This window comes from Pundamilia nyererei, unplaced genomic scaffold (genome assembly GCF_000239375.1).
Source record: "Pundamilia nyererei isolate P.nyererei 1_Seehausen unplaced genomic scaffold, PunNye1.0 scaffold00078, whole genome shotgun sequence".
Classification (NCBI taxonomy): domain Eukaryota; kingdom Metazoa; phylum Chordata; class Actinopteri; order Cichliformes; family Cichlidae; genus Pundamilia; species Pundamilia nyererei.
This window is the reverse complement of record NW_005187479.1, coordinates 386377-400272: the sequence shown is the minus strand read 5'-3', so window position 1 is coordinate 400272 and position 13896 is coordinate 386377.

Sequence of the window (13896 nt, the reverse complement as noted above, 5' to 3'; positions counted from 1 at the left end):
GACTATATGATCGACCATTCTCTATTTTTGTCTTTGTAATTTTGACTGCACTCAGAAAGACCACAGACTATACAGTGTACTATATGTGGTTTACAGAGTTTTGATTGTTGCCTTTTTACTGTAAACTGCAGACTGAAAATTAAAACTTCTGAGGCCCCTCTTGACAAGATGAGCATTAGAGAGCGCGCTAATCAGCTTTGATCTTAATGAAAAATACCAGTCTTCGTAAGAGAAAACTGGGTAGTCTGGGTTGCTGGGGGAGTGGTTAATGTGCTGAGTGATGGATAGATGGTTAGGCACTGAGTTTAGTCTAGCTATAAGAGCCTTGAACTTCCTTTTGGAGATTAATAAGCACCAGATAAGGCTGATAGTCATCTGCAGCCACGCTCACATTGCTTAGCCAGGCAGTCCTGATCAGCTGCCAAAGCATACAGAGTGATACATTCCTTAATCTGAATGCAGATTAAGGAAAGAATGAGAGCAAGAGAGAGAGAGGTAGAGACATTTGCAGGGGACATATTATTGTTTTTTTTTTTTTGACCAACTCTTTTCTTCCTCCTCCACATCCTTTTTTTTTAGACTAAAAGGTTTAAAAGTAGAGACATATACTGTTATATATTGACTGTATGTTTGTTTTTTCCACATACAGATAAATAAACCAAATAATTATCCCAGAAACCTGAAATGTGTGTGGGAGGAAAGATTGGATTTTAATCACAGGTATTAGTGGGGCTATTAATGAAACTGAGTCGATCAAAGTTACCCTCTGAGATCACAAGCATGCCGTACATTCTGCACTAATCAATAATCCAATTATGTGACAAGTAAACACCTGTCAGTATGTGTACACACTCTGCACAACTTACATTCGTTTTATTGCTCCAAGCCTAACTGCTACCAGTTGCACAGCCTTGACCTGTACTATTTAAACTAAACCAGACCTTACCTAACCTTCATCAAACAAAAATTCTTCACCATATCACCGTGAAGAGATTTAGGTCCCCACAATATGAGAAATGCTTGTACCGCACACAGACACACAATGCTGAAATAGTTAGGGATGGTCTGTGGTGCTGCCCGTGATGTGGCTCGCAGTGAGTCTGCTCTCTGCTGGACAGATCTGCTATGAAGTGTAGTGCATGGAGCAGGTAGTGGCTCTCTCTGCTGTCTCCCTCTTTTTTTTCTCTCTCTAAGAGACTGGAAAAAGTCAAATAAAGAAACAGTCGAGGCTTTTCCTTCCAAGTTTCACTGGGGATCTCTGAGTCCAAAGCACTTTTTGTTCATGGAGAACATGTGATGTGGGGTGCTGTTGATATCAAAGAGCAGAATGAACTTTTTGCCTCGGTACATTTTATTCTGAACGCAGAGTATATTTACATTTTTTCCAACATCTGTGTTGCATGTTGTCTGTTCAGTTCTAAAAATTACATTGCAGTTAATGTCATGTGATATTAAGTCGTACAGCAGCTACAAGAACTCATTGTGTACTTAATCCCCTCTATCTTGGATGTCTTTTTTTGCAGACAGTTGAAGCAGTATATGTAACTTAATACTGGAATAGGTCACTATAGATGCCTCGGACTATTTTTTATGCCGAACTGATCTTCCTTGTTTTGATGCATGCTCAATCATCCAGGTAAATAAATCCGAAAAGGTTGATCATGTTCATCTGAATGTAGCGTTTTCAGTGGAAAAACGTTTCGTCGCTCATCCAAGTGACTTCTTCAGTCTCCAATCTAAATGATCTTCCTTGTTCCAGCTTTGGATTAAGTACTTATTTTAAAAATGCTCACCTAAGCAGTATTTTTAGGGCAGGCAAGCACACATGGTAATGAGAATTTTGCACTTTACGTAGCTGGCTTTTGCAAACCTACAAATAAAGTATAAATAAGTAGTTGGTTTATAAACTGTGTTTCAATTTTATTGCTTTTGAACTACATCTGCTAACTCTGTCTTCAACTTTAACTCCTCACAGGGCCATGACCACACAAAGTGTCTGTCTGTCTAAAGTGTGTCTCAAAGACTTAAACAACAAGGAGAATGGTGGGAAAGTGGATTATCACTGATTGGAATAAACAGCCACTTTCATCTGTCTTTCTTTCAGTCTGGGCCATAATAAAGTTTCCAACCACACAAGTTTTTGATGCTTTGTTCACGGTGAACTTGGAAGCTGGGGACCATATAAGCTTAACATTGGGTATTAGATTCACATAAAACAATACAAGTTGGAACCCTAGAAGCTTTTTTTTTCTCTAGTGGATACGGTTGGCAGGGGGACAGTACACAGCCAGGAGGGCTTTAAAAGCGTGCGTTTAACAATACAGCCTTAGACACTCTCCAGAAAGGTTTTCATTAGTCTGCTTTGGAAAAATGTGGCAAATCGTTTTCAGCAAATTTGCTGGGGAAGAATGTCAGCGATTATGTTAAGTGCATTGGAAACTATCACATTATTACAGTCATAGATGGGCTACTATCTGTTTTTCTTTAAAATATATTTCATGGTTTTGGAAACTGGAAAGGGAAAATCGAGGAACATTGCAGGTCTTTGTTACTATACCACCGTTGCTTTTCTTTGTGTTGCTAAATTTAGCAAAAATTACCAGTGTCATCTTAGAGATTTAAATCCTGCATCTGCAAGTAGTTTAAGTAAAATAAACACAATGGTTCCTGCTTGATGAGCAACCAATAAACATACAGCACATTTACATTAGAGTACTTTTCTCCTGGAGTGTAAAAATAATGGCAAAGTGTCTCAATCTCACACAGCAGGGGACTGAGTTTACAAGGGTAAATTGGCCTTGCTAATGGCCACATTGTATATTTTACTATTAATGTTGAGGATGTGGGCTTCTCAGGCAGAGATAAGACCACCTCAGCGGATGACACTGCTATTAATTTCTGTGAGAGAAATTTCATTCTAAGCATGCTGAATGAATGAACTTATTGCTGTAGATTACAAGCTCCATTTTGGGTATCTTTATGCACTAAAGAGTTTTGAGACATTCAGTGCAGATAAGACTGCAATGAAATCCTTATATGTGACCAAATCTGACCAAAAGAATGAGGAAATTGATTAAAACTGATGAAAAACTTTGATTAATCTTTTTTGTCTGACTTTCAAAGTCATTTCAAGACACTATTGCAAAACTCAAGTTTATGATGCAAGTTAACGAGCAGCAACAACGAGCGTTGTTGCTGCTCGTTAACTCAAATAATGGTGTGGACAAGCCTTGCTTGGGTGTAGGCGCAAAAATGGTGAAAGTAAAAGGGTTGTGTCTGGAACCCCGGATTTCAAAAACTGTAACACGTTCTACTTCGTTACCTATTTGCTGTTAAAACTGCAGTAACATGGACAGCTGTAAAAACAAAGAAGAATTTAAGTAGGTATAGCAGGGAGGGTAGATTTTTCCCAGTTTAAACTTTACCTTCTGATGATTCATTTAAATGTTTTCCTCTTCTGGCATGGCTGCTTCCTTGGTACTAACATGGAGGAAAAGCCTGTGTGGCTGCAGATTAAGCACATTTCCTATAGGCACACATCTATCCATGCAGTAAGGAATATCCCAGTGAGGAGTAAAAAAGACTTACACAGGAATAATCATACACTTCAAGACTCCTTAAAGTCTGAAAAGTCTGATCTAGTGTGTTCTCTACACTCACCATCCACTTCATTAGGTACACCCGTTCAACTGCCTGTTAACTCTGCACTCACGTGACAGCAACCCAGTGCATTTAGACATAGTTAAGATGATCTGCAGAAGTTCAAACTGAGAATCAGAATGGGGAAGAAAGGTAATTCAAGTTACTTTGAACATGGCTGGTCTGGGTATTTCAGAAATTGTGGCTTTATCTCTCTGATGCATTCATCAGAGTGTGGATACGTGAAGCAATCAATCATTGAAAAGCGAATGGGTGAATGACTCATGTTGTATAGTGTGCTATATAAGGATCAGGCCATTTACCATCTACTACCAGTCCAGACTGCTTCAAGCTGACAGGAAGGTATCAGTAACTCAAATAACCACTTATTGCAACCAAGGTTGCACATGTCAACAGATGGGCTACAGCAGCAGCAGGTTGAAACTGAGGCTGAAGAAAAAAACTAGGTTCAATCCAGTATTTGCAAGGTGTACCTAATAAACTGTCTACTGAGTGTATGCGAAAAGAAATTTGAAATTAGATTCACCTTGCAGGATATTTGATTAACAATCCCAGTCTGATTGAAACATTGACGAGAACCTCTAACTGTCTAACAAATCAACAACATCTATTCTGAGCATTTGTAATGTAGTTAATAATGTCATTTCTTCTGTTTGTGAACTTCTGCCATTGTTCTTTTTTTCTTAATAATAAACAGATGTTTAACAAACAAAAACTGATAAGGAAAACTACAAGGAGATAGCTGTTGTTTAATCTTTGATGAGAAAAACATTAAATATAAAACTGCATAGGACAGAAATGCATACAAGCTGCACTTTTATGGGGAAATATGGGGAAGCTCCTTTGTATCATACTCAGGAAGACTTTGAACCATTAATGTCACATTCACATCATTCATCATTTATGCTGTGTACATTCTTCATGTAACACAGGCTGGGATCCAGACATGTGGGGGGCTCAGTGGGTTCAGTGATGGGTTGGGAACAGACAAAAGATAATGATTTTGCATCACAGTAGCAAACTATAACTTTGTTTTGGCTTGTAGATACCTCAGAAAGAACCCCCCCACATTTTATTTATTATTATTATGATATCTTAAAGAAAGGAATTTTGTGTACTAGGACTGGGATAACTGGGAAAGGAGTGTTTGGAGAAAGAAGGAACAAGACTTAATACGATAAGGCAGGAAAAACAGGGCCTAAAACTTCATGGAAAAAAAGAGAGAGTGAAAGAGAGAAAACAAAGAAGAAAATGTTAATTAAAGTCAATATCCACATAATGAGACACTTAATGTAGACATTCAGCAGGAGTTGTAGAAAAAAAATGGCTAAAACCTCAATTATAATGACGCACGCACGGACAGCTGCAGCACCACAAACACACAGTTGTGCTTATTATCCGTTTGGAGTCTGCTTGGAGAACACGTTCCATACATGCGCAGTGTCTCAGAAAGAGCAGAGTGCAAGTAACAAAAGTCCTCTTCAGATTCATTTACAGATGAACCTTTCTTTGGATGGGTGAGAATCCTTTACATTACCAATGCAGACTAGTTGATTTGCACATTTATGTGACTTGGAAGCTGCTTCTCTTGTTGAGTATGGCCAACGAGAGCCTGTGATTCATGTGAGGGTGGGCTGGAAGCGATTTAGCTAGAAAATAAATGAGTGTATATGCCTAAAACAAACAAACAAACAAGGGATTAATGAAGCACACCAGAGCTCAGTGACCCTCAGTGATTAGTGAGTGAATGACTTGGTGAATAAGGAATTCAGATAGGCTAGTTTGGCTTAGAGAAAAGGATTGTGTGACCCACTGGCCATGACATGACTGAAACCGCCATGTCTGAAGGACATCATTGGCTGTCCTGGGAGGTTTCATGAAAGATCATTTCAGTCTTGCAAACATATTTTCTCCGCTAAGGTTTGTGCATGTGTAAGAATGTGGAGGCATTAGTATCGAGTGGAACAGAGTGGACAGAAGCTTGGGAGGGGCAGAGAGGAATTCAGGACTGCAGGACAGAGCTGAGGTGCTCCACTTTGTAGACAGGTGGACAGGTGGAAACAGAGCCCTTATTGTTTATGGCTTAATCAGGCATGCAGGTGTACCGCCCAGCGTTCGCCTCACCACAGCAGCACAGCTGCTTCTTGACTTCTTGCCTTCTTTCCCAGCCATCATTCCTCTCATGCAGCCTTATTTCTGCAGTTTAGAGTGCCTGCAGTCATGGCTAGCAATATTAAGTGTACTTTAATATTGGTGGATTACAAAATAAAAGTCAGTGTTATTGGAAAATATGCTCCAGCATGAGGTATCAATTGAGCATGAGGTGTAGCATTGACTCATACTGTCATGGAAATTAATGGACTGGTGCTGAGTGCATAACCGTTCTCAATTTTGCACATGTTAATATGTAGTGAACTTTTTTTGCATTGAAATAGAACAGTCACAAAGGGAAGGAAATGAGCACAGTATACTTTGCTTCAAAAAGGTAAAACGTCTGGGAGAAATAAGTTTAAAAAACACTAAACCAAAGCAGTTAATGCAGAGAGAAGGCCAAGATGAGGGTGTCGTGTGCGAGTTAGATGTAGTTGTAGATATGTTTCAGTTCATGCAGCCTGGCAAGTCAGGTCCAGGTTGATAAATCTGTCAGCAGTGCGGTCTGGTTGCACAGATCCAGGTTACTGTAGGACTTGACTCTGCTGCTCTACAGCTGTCTTGGATTTAATCCAGAACCTCATACTATATCCTGGATAAGCTCCAAGCCTCTGGTCCGCCATTATCCAGCCACAGCGCACCCCCCTGCCACCAGCCGGACGTCCTTTTGGCACTGAGCCTCCCAGCTATAGTCACACTCTGTGGATGTTTTGGCTTCAACGCAGTCCAGTAATGATCCTGTCTTTGCCATTTGATGATGTTAAAGTAACATTTCCATAGAATTCAAAGTAATAATAATAATTCACTGAGCTTCAGGAGCTATATATATATAAATTTATATATATAAAATTTTACTAAACCTAAACCTGCTTCTGCACAATAGAGATTTTAATAAGGATGACCAAAGGAAGCCCCGTGAGTGTGAGTAGAAAAGACAATGTAATTGTATTATAATTCATCTCCCCTTCTTTTGTGGTTTTCTCAAAAACATTTGCTGTAGTTTTTTCCATGGCCTTGACACCATCTTTAGAGCCAAGGCAAGATCGTGTCTTGGGGACTTTGGCTCTGAGTTTTGGGATCTGTCTGTTGGAGTCTGGTCACATTCTTATTTAACCTGTGGTGAGATTCTGGACCTATTACTATCCAAATGGCCACGAGGTCACTCTGTGGTCCAATTCATTGTGTTTTGGTGGTTTGCCGACCTTGGTCCTCGCGTGGAGATTTGAAGGCAGTGCTGTTGTTTGTCTGGCTTTTGCTCCGTGCTTGCTTTCAATCTGTAGACTGTGTTTTGGAACAGTTAATGCTTTGTGGCAATTTGCATTTTATTTTGTTCCTGAGCCCAAACAACTGTGATGCAATGGAGATTTAATGCTCACAGCCCATCAGTTTTGAGCTGTGTCTAAGTAGATGTTAGAGAGACAGGCCATGGCTCATTAACAGTGTAAAAAAGACCTTGTGTTTAGAGTATTATCTCAGCGTAGAGACAGCTCTGTAAGAGGGTGTGAAACGTAGGGCGACAGGGAATGCTTAACATGTTCAAGCTAATTTAACACCAACCATTCCAACTCTCTCAACCCTGCTACACCTCACTTATTAAAGCTTTCACTGAACGTCAAACAGTATTCTCAGAATTGTTTATAATAATTCATTGTCCTCTGTTTCTTTACTAATACAATTCTAAACAGTATTATATCCTGAGTCTCCTCTTCAGTCTCAAACAGTTGATGGTATTTGTCCTTACCAGCAGTTTTGTTTTTAAATGTGATGTAAAATATTACATAAATAAAATCTGTTACCCGACTAGCAAGCAAACCTACTTTGCCTACCTCAAATGCTGAAAGGAGGATATCCAGATTTAATTAACTGTATGAATTATGTTGGCATATTTCATATTTTGTTTAGCATTATATGTTGTGCATTTGTAATGAGATGACATGTTTTTATATGTAGTCCAGTTGCTTTCTTGTAATCTGCGACCAAAGGTTTATTTGTATGACTGATATTGTGGTTAAAAAGTATCCAGTGACACAACTTACAATAACGGTGTTTTCCTTTTTATTTTTTCTCTTCAATCACTACCTGATCATGTGTTTTCTCTCAGCCTTTGTATTTAGTTTCACAAAAATCTTTGTTAAGTGATTAAGAGATGCAGAATTCTTAGTAGTTAGTGTAGTGTTGTCAGCTTCTCTGTATATATATGTGCGTGTGTGTCTGTGTATGAGTGACAGGCAGAATTATAGTGTTGTAAAATCGGTGGATTGCTTAGTCAGAACAAATCTTGTCAGAAACATCTAATCCTCTCGGTAACACCAGTTCTGTCATATGAAAGAAACCACTGTAATAAATCTTTGAAAATCAAACACACTGTTGACGTATGCATAAGACATATGCAGCCACACAGGGAATATTATCTGAGCACGCTTTTCTTGGAATATCATTTGCTGTGGACAAATTGTTTGTTATTTTAAGGATTAGCATGCCTGAAACACAAAAACGCCATCGCCAGTAGAATAACACATAAACATCCCACATCCCTAATTAGTAAATATAAACTAATACTCTGGGATTATCTCTGAACTCTTTCACAAACCAATGGCTAATGCGAAGAGTGATGAGAGGCAGTAATTCAACGGGCGACTGGAAATGGGTTAGGAAAAGACAGAGCTGGTGAGCAAGAGAAACAAAGGCACTGGTGAGGGAAAGTAAGTGAATGTCAGCACAACCAAATCAGATGCTGGGCCCTCACCCATGACCTTGGCACAGTTAGAGTCACAGTTCTGAAAACAGTAGTGGAGAAATGAGAGATGGTCTGACCTAAAACCACCACAATGATATGAGTATGATTTACCTTGTTTCTCTTTCTATTCTGCATAAATATTCCAGAAACTGTTTAACACCCTGTTAACTGTCCTCCAGTTTAATCGGGACACAAATGCACACTTTACACTTTTGTTTATCTTGCAGAAAATCAGTTTTATGTATATTTAAATGGGTAAAGCTACATGTAGCATATTTTAACACTACCCTTTTTCTGTTAAGTAACAGTACTTATTTTGGCTCTGTACTCATCCTGAGTTGGGTTATTTTTATGTGTGAGCTTTGTTGTTGCTCCCTATTTATCTCTCCTGTGGTTTGGGTTGAAGTATTTATTGATGTGGTGTGTTTCTCATAGTGTGTTTTCAGAGTTAAACCTGTCAGACAGTAATATGTTTCTGTTGATATTTCTAGAAAGCCTTTGTTGTTCTTTATGCGTAGCTATCCAACTTGGTAAGCTTTTGTGACCATTTTAAATGTCCACTTTGTGGCTGTCAACTTGTCAACAGTGAAATATACATGTCTCCTAATTTTATATTCTAATGTCATTATGTTCTCAAATTTTGTAGGTGAGTCACTACAGTAGCAGATTTTGCTGACAAGCATTGTTCAAAGCAGCAGAACTTTTTCCTCACTTAGGAACAAGTTACACTCAGGCCAATTACATGACAAGTCAAAGAATTTAGGCATGTAGGCATGGTCAAGATGACCTGCAGAAGATCAAATAGCAGAATAGGGAAGAAAGGGGATTTAAGTGACTTTAAACATGGTATGGTTGTGGGTGCCAACACGATGCTGCACAAACATTTCTTGAGTTTATAGAGAATGGCTTGAAGCAAGTAAAATATCCTCAGAGGAGCAGTAGTTCAGTTGTTCTCTCAGTGAAGATGCCTCGTTATCGTGAGCAGTCGGACTGTTGAGATGATAGGAAGGTATCGATAACTCAAATAACTGTTGTTGCCACCAAGATATGCAGAAGAGCATCTCTAAATGCTCAACACATTGATCCTTGAAGCTGGTGCGCTACACCAGGAGAAGCGAGAAGCTCTCACCAGCTGCCACTCCTGTCAGCTAAGAACAGGAAACCAAGGCTGCAATTTTCACAGGTCACCAACATTATACTATAGAACACTGGAAAAACGTTGTCTGGTCTGGTGAGTCTTGATTTTTGCCGAAACAGCCAGATAGTAGAGTCAGAATTGGTTGTCAACAACATGAAAGCTTGGACACATCCTGATAATACTCAACAGTGCAGGCTGCTGCTGCTGGTGGTGTAATGGTGTTGGGGGATATTTTCTTCCCATATTTAAGCATCATTTAAACACCAAAGTCTGCCTGACTATGTCCATCTCTTCATATCCACAGTCTACCCATTTTTTGATGGCTGCTTCAAGTATGATAATTTGTCACTTTGCAAGGCTCATTTTTTCTTTGAACATGACGATGGATTCACTGTGTACTCAGATGTCATCCAAATCAAGCTCCCGTCTTAATGCTGTTTAAAACTAGACCGTTTATTCTTACAATCCACTACAAGAGCAGCTATAGTTTAAAAATACTAACAGTAAAATGTCTTGTGTAAATCTCTTGGATGCCAGTTAAAAACTGTATCATAAGATTGCATGATATTTCTTGCAACAGCCAACAGCCAGTGTTGCCAGTGGTGGCGATGTTGGGCATTAAAAATCTAGACAGTGCCAGATTTTTGGCACCTTCATGCTTCAAATCAGCATCTGTATAAAATAGGTATTTATTTTTAACCCTAACCCTTTGTGCTGAGCTAACCAGATATGACTTTGCTATAATATTTCTCAGTCTCAACTATTACTTTAAGTCCATGTTGAGTTCTGACTGCTGTCATTGATGCTGCTTACAGCTGAAAAAGATCCACATGCCGTCTGTTATACGTTTGTCTCCTCAGTTACTTTAAATTCTAAATGGAAATAGCTTAATTTCAGCCTCTGGGACTTTGTGGCAATTCTTCCAATTGTTCAAGCAATAACCATCTGTGCATCAATGCTTGAATGCATTTCCACCTGGATTTTTAATGCTGTTACATGCTGTCTGATTCTATTCCGTCAAACAATGTGACAGTACCAATTGCAAGTTGTGTAAACATCTATTTTATGCATACAGTAAATATTGTAAATAACAGTAAATTGTTCAGATAAACATTTTTTTCTCTAGATTTTAATTCTAGATTTTAATCGTAAAGGCCATTTTACATCTTTCTAAATGTTTTGATGCTCTCCCACGTAATGTTTAAGTAAATAAAGGAATTGTTTTCACAGTGATTATTGTGATGGTATCATTCACACTAATGCAAGGAATTCATTAACAGACAGAAACTTCGAAATGGCTTTTTTTGGTACTGCAAAGCTGAAATAAACAGTTAAACTAAAGCACCCACACTTATTTGTTGCTTTGTCTACTTCCAAGTGCATCTCTAAAACAGGACTTTCAAAAGTCTGTTTTTAATTGAAACCTATCACTTGTTTTCAATATTACGTACTTGAAAAAGGGTCTAGTGTTTCTAAAAATTGCTATTTTCCTTTATGCGCCACACAGAGTTCTTGATTGGAACCCTGGGGTCCAGAAACTCTTTTGAGGCTCGGGGGCAATTTAACTTGTAAATGTGCTGTTTTGGCATATTGAATGGACAGAAAAACATATTTTCCCAAAAAAGACGCTAAAACGTTTACAGGCATAACCCTGTAGCGCTGTGCATTTTTTCAGGAGATTTAGGGCTCAATAGTATTGTGGCTGTAATAAAAAGTACAATTCCATGTGGGGAAAAACAATGGGGGAAAATATTTTTGGTATCCATGACACTTCCCACTTACAATTATTTCAAAGCAAGGTTAATAAAATAAGATTGTCGCTGCAAAATTAGTTGAGCTTGCTTAATTACAGATTCTTTCAGCCATGACATTATATTTCTTTTTTCTTTTGTTGTTGTTGTTAATATAACAGATACGTTATGCTGCCGTTATAGATTTATTTTTCGCTTGAAAATATAGTACTATTAAATTTTAGATGGTTCATTTTGGCTTTCCTGCAAGGTGTCGAGCTTTAAAGGTTCTTAAAATTGCTTTCAGATGTTTTACGTCTACATATCATCTCCAGCCTTCATAAAGCTTTTACTTGCATGCTCGCTATAATCTATTTTTCAGCTCTTTGGACGCTAAAGGTCATCTGTCACTCCTGGTCTTCCACACTCACTGAGCAAAAACTTCCAATTTATGGCTTGAATTTTAACTCCTTATTGGAGCCCTTGGAGAGGTATATTCTAAGTTGTGTGCAGAGGTCAGGTTACAGGAGTTATTGCCTAGGTAAAGAAAACACACTGAAGAATGTTTTAGTCCTGAATGATTGTCAGCTCTTACAGCACAGTGAAGACAAAACAGGAAGGCCCCTGGTGGCTTTTTATTAGCAGGAATCACTAACAGTGCTAGAAACCATCTCTTATAAAACATACTGCATAACCCTGTTTGAGCCTCTGTTCTGATTGGCTGGCGTCTTGTCATCACCATTGCCTGTGGTTTAACACTCTTATGAATAGGGCCCCATGCTTCTGTTAATCACATGGCAGCAAGATAGCTTCTGATTATCAAGGTTGTGAGAGTCTGAGGTGATCTACTGCATGCTGTTATCCATTTTCTATGCAAAGCATTGCAGTGCATCAGTTGTGGCATCACTTCATGGTGTGTTGCAGTTGTTTTTTTGGCAGAGATTTTGGCAGGTTAATTCCTCTGTGCAGGATGCGGCCTGTTTCTGATTGTTTGGCATTAAAATCCATTCACTCGCTTGACAGGCAAAAAAAGCCAGTAAGCCTTGTTTCTGGGTGCATATGACACATGAAAATCCTAAACAAGGCAGAATGTGGGCAGCTGTCCCACACCACTGTTGTATAGACGTGATCTATGGCACATCTTGCCACTGATGAGGAGGTAATGACAACATTACCACATACTCAGGCTCAACAATGGGATATTAGCAGATGGTTGTGTTCAAGTTGCCACTATGTCTTTGCTTTTTCTCCATTTCACCATGGTTGACACATCCAACCATTTATTTTCTTAACTTGTCATCCAACTCTGGGTTCTGGGGGGTTGTTACTGAGTGAGACGCATGGGGCACACTGGTGCACGCTGGACAGTTTGTAAGTCTAGCGTGGCCCATGGTCAAGACAATTGAGGCGAAGATAATTATTAGACTGGAAGCAATGTTTAAATGATTCTCTGCTGCGACTTCAGCTACGTTTTCATTAACTTGTGTTAATAAGTATGGTAACATCTGTTGAACACTGGCAGACCTTGTTAAATGGAAACATGGAATTAATTATGAAATATCAATCACATGATATATTTTTGTATTAATTACTGTCAGATGTTTAAATTCGTCAGTGAGCTATAGCGCTTTTACTGCTCAGCTGAGCAGTGACATGTAGATCATCATATCTGAATAGAGAGAGATTTAAATGGCATTAGCTGCATTTAATCTAATTTGCAGTTATTTGTTGAAGTTAAACTCTGGGTATGTGGAAAGAAAATATTTGAAGTGATAACAGGTAGCCTGCTGTCTCTGCTCATTTTTCATCTCGATTTCACTGCAGGTAGAGCCAAGACACACACATGAGCCCATGTGACTAACTGAATAAGAAATCCACCCAGAGCTGAGTGCACCACCAGAGTTCTTGCACTCCTGGAAAACTATGAAAAATAACCAAATTCATTTCCATTCTGTTTGGATGCAATTTTGAACAAACTTTTTTTTTTAAATAGTCCACGCCTCTAAGATGAAAGTATTGTTTGCAGTTTGTCTTTTTTTAAATCTTGATTTCTTGTAAACAGAGGTAAAATATCACATACAACCAACACATCATCAAGGCCCTCCTACTAATGCAAACTTGCCAGAGGGCCATGCGTAGGTGGTGAAACTCCGTGTCACGATGGAAGAGGTCGTGCTTGTTATTTTTGAGAGCAGTGGCCACAGTGGGACTGAGACTGGTGTCTTTTGTAAAGTACAGATAGGTCTTTCTACGTTTACAATCCTAAACACCAAGAGTGCAGTTGTCAGCTCAACTTTTCCTGAGCTGAAGCTCTCTGAGGCTTTGCAAGGAAGGCCTCACAAGCTGCACAAGTTTAAAATGAGGGGATGGTTTGCTTATTCAGAAAATTACAATTATTTATCTCTCTGCATGAGGTTGTGGTGCAGGTATAATTGTGTGCAGATGCACTATTAAACAAAGAGCTCTTGTAAAAAAAACAA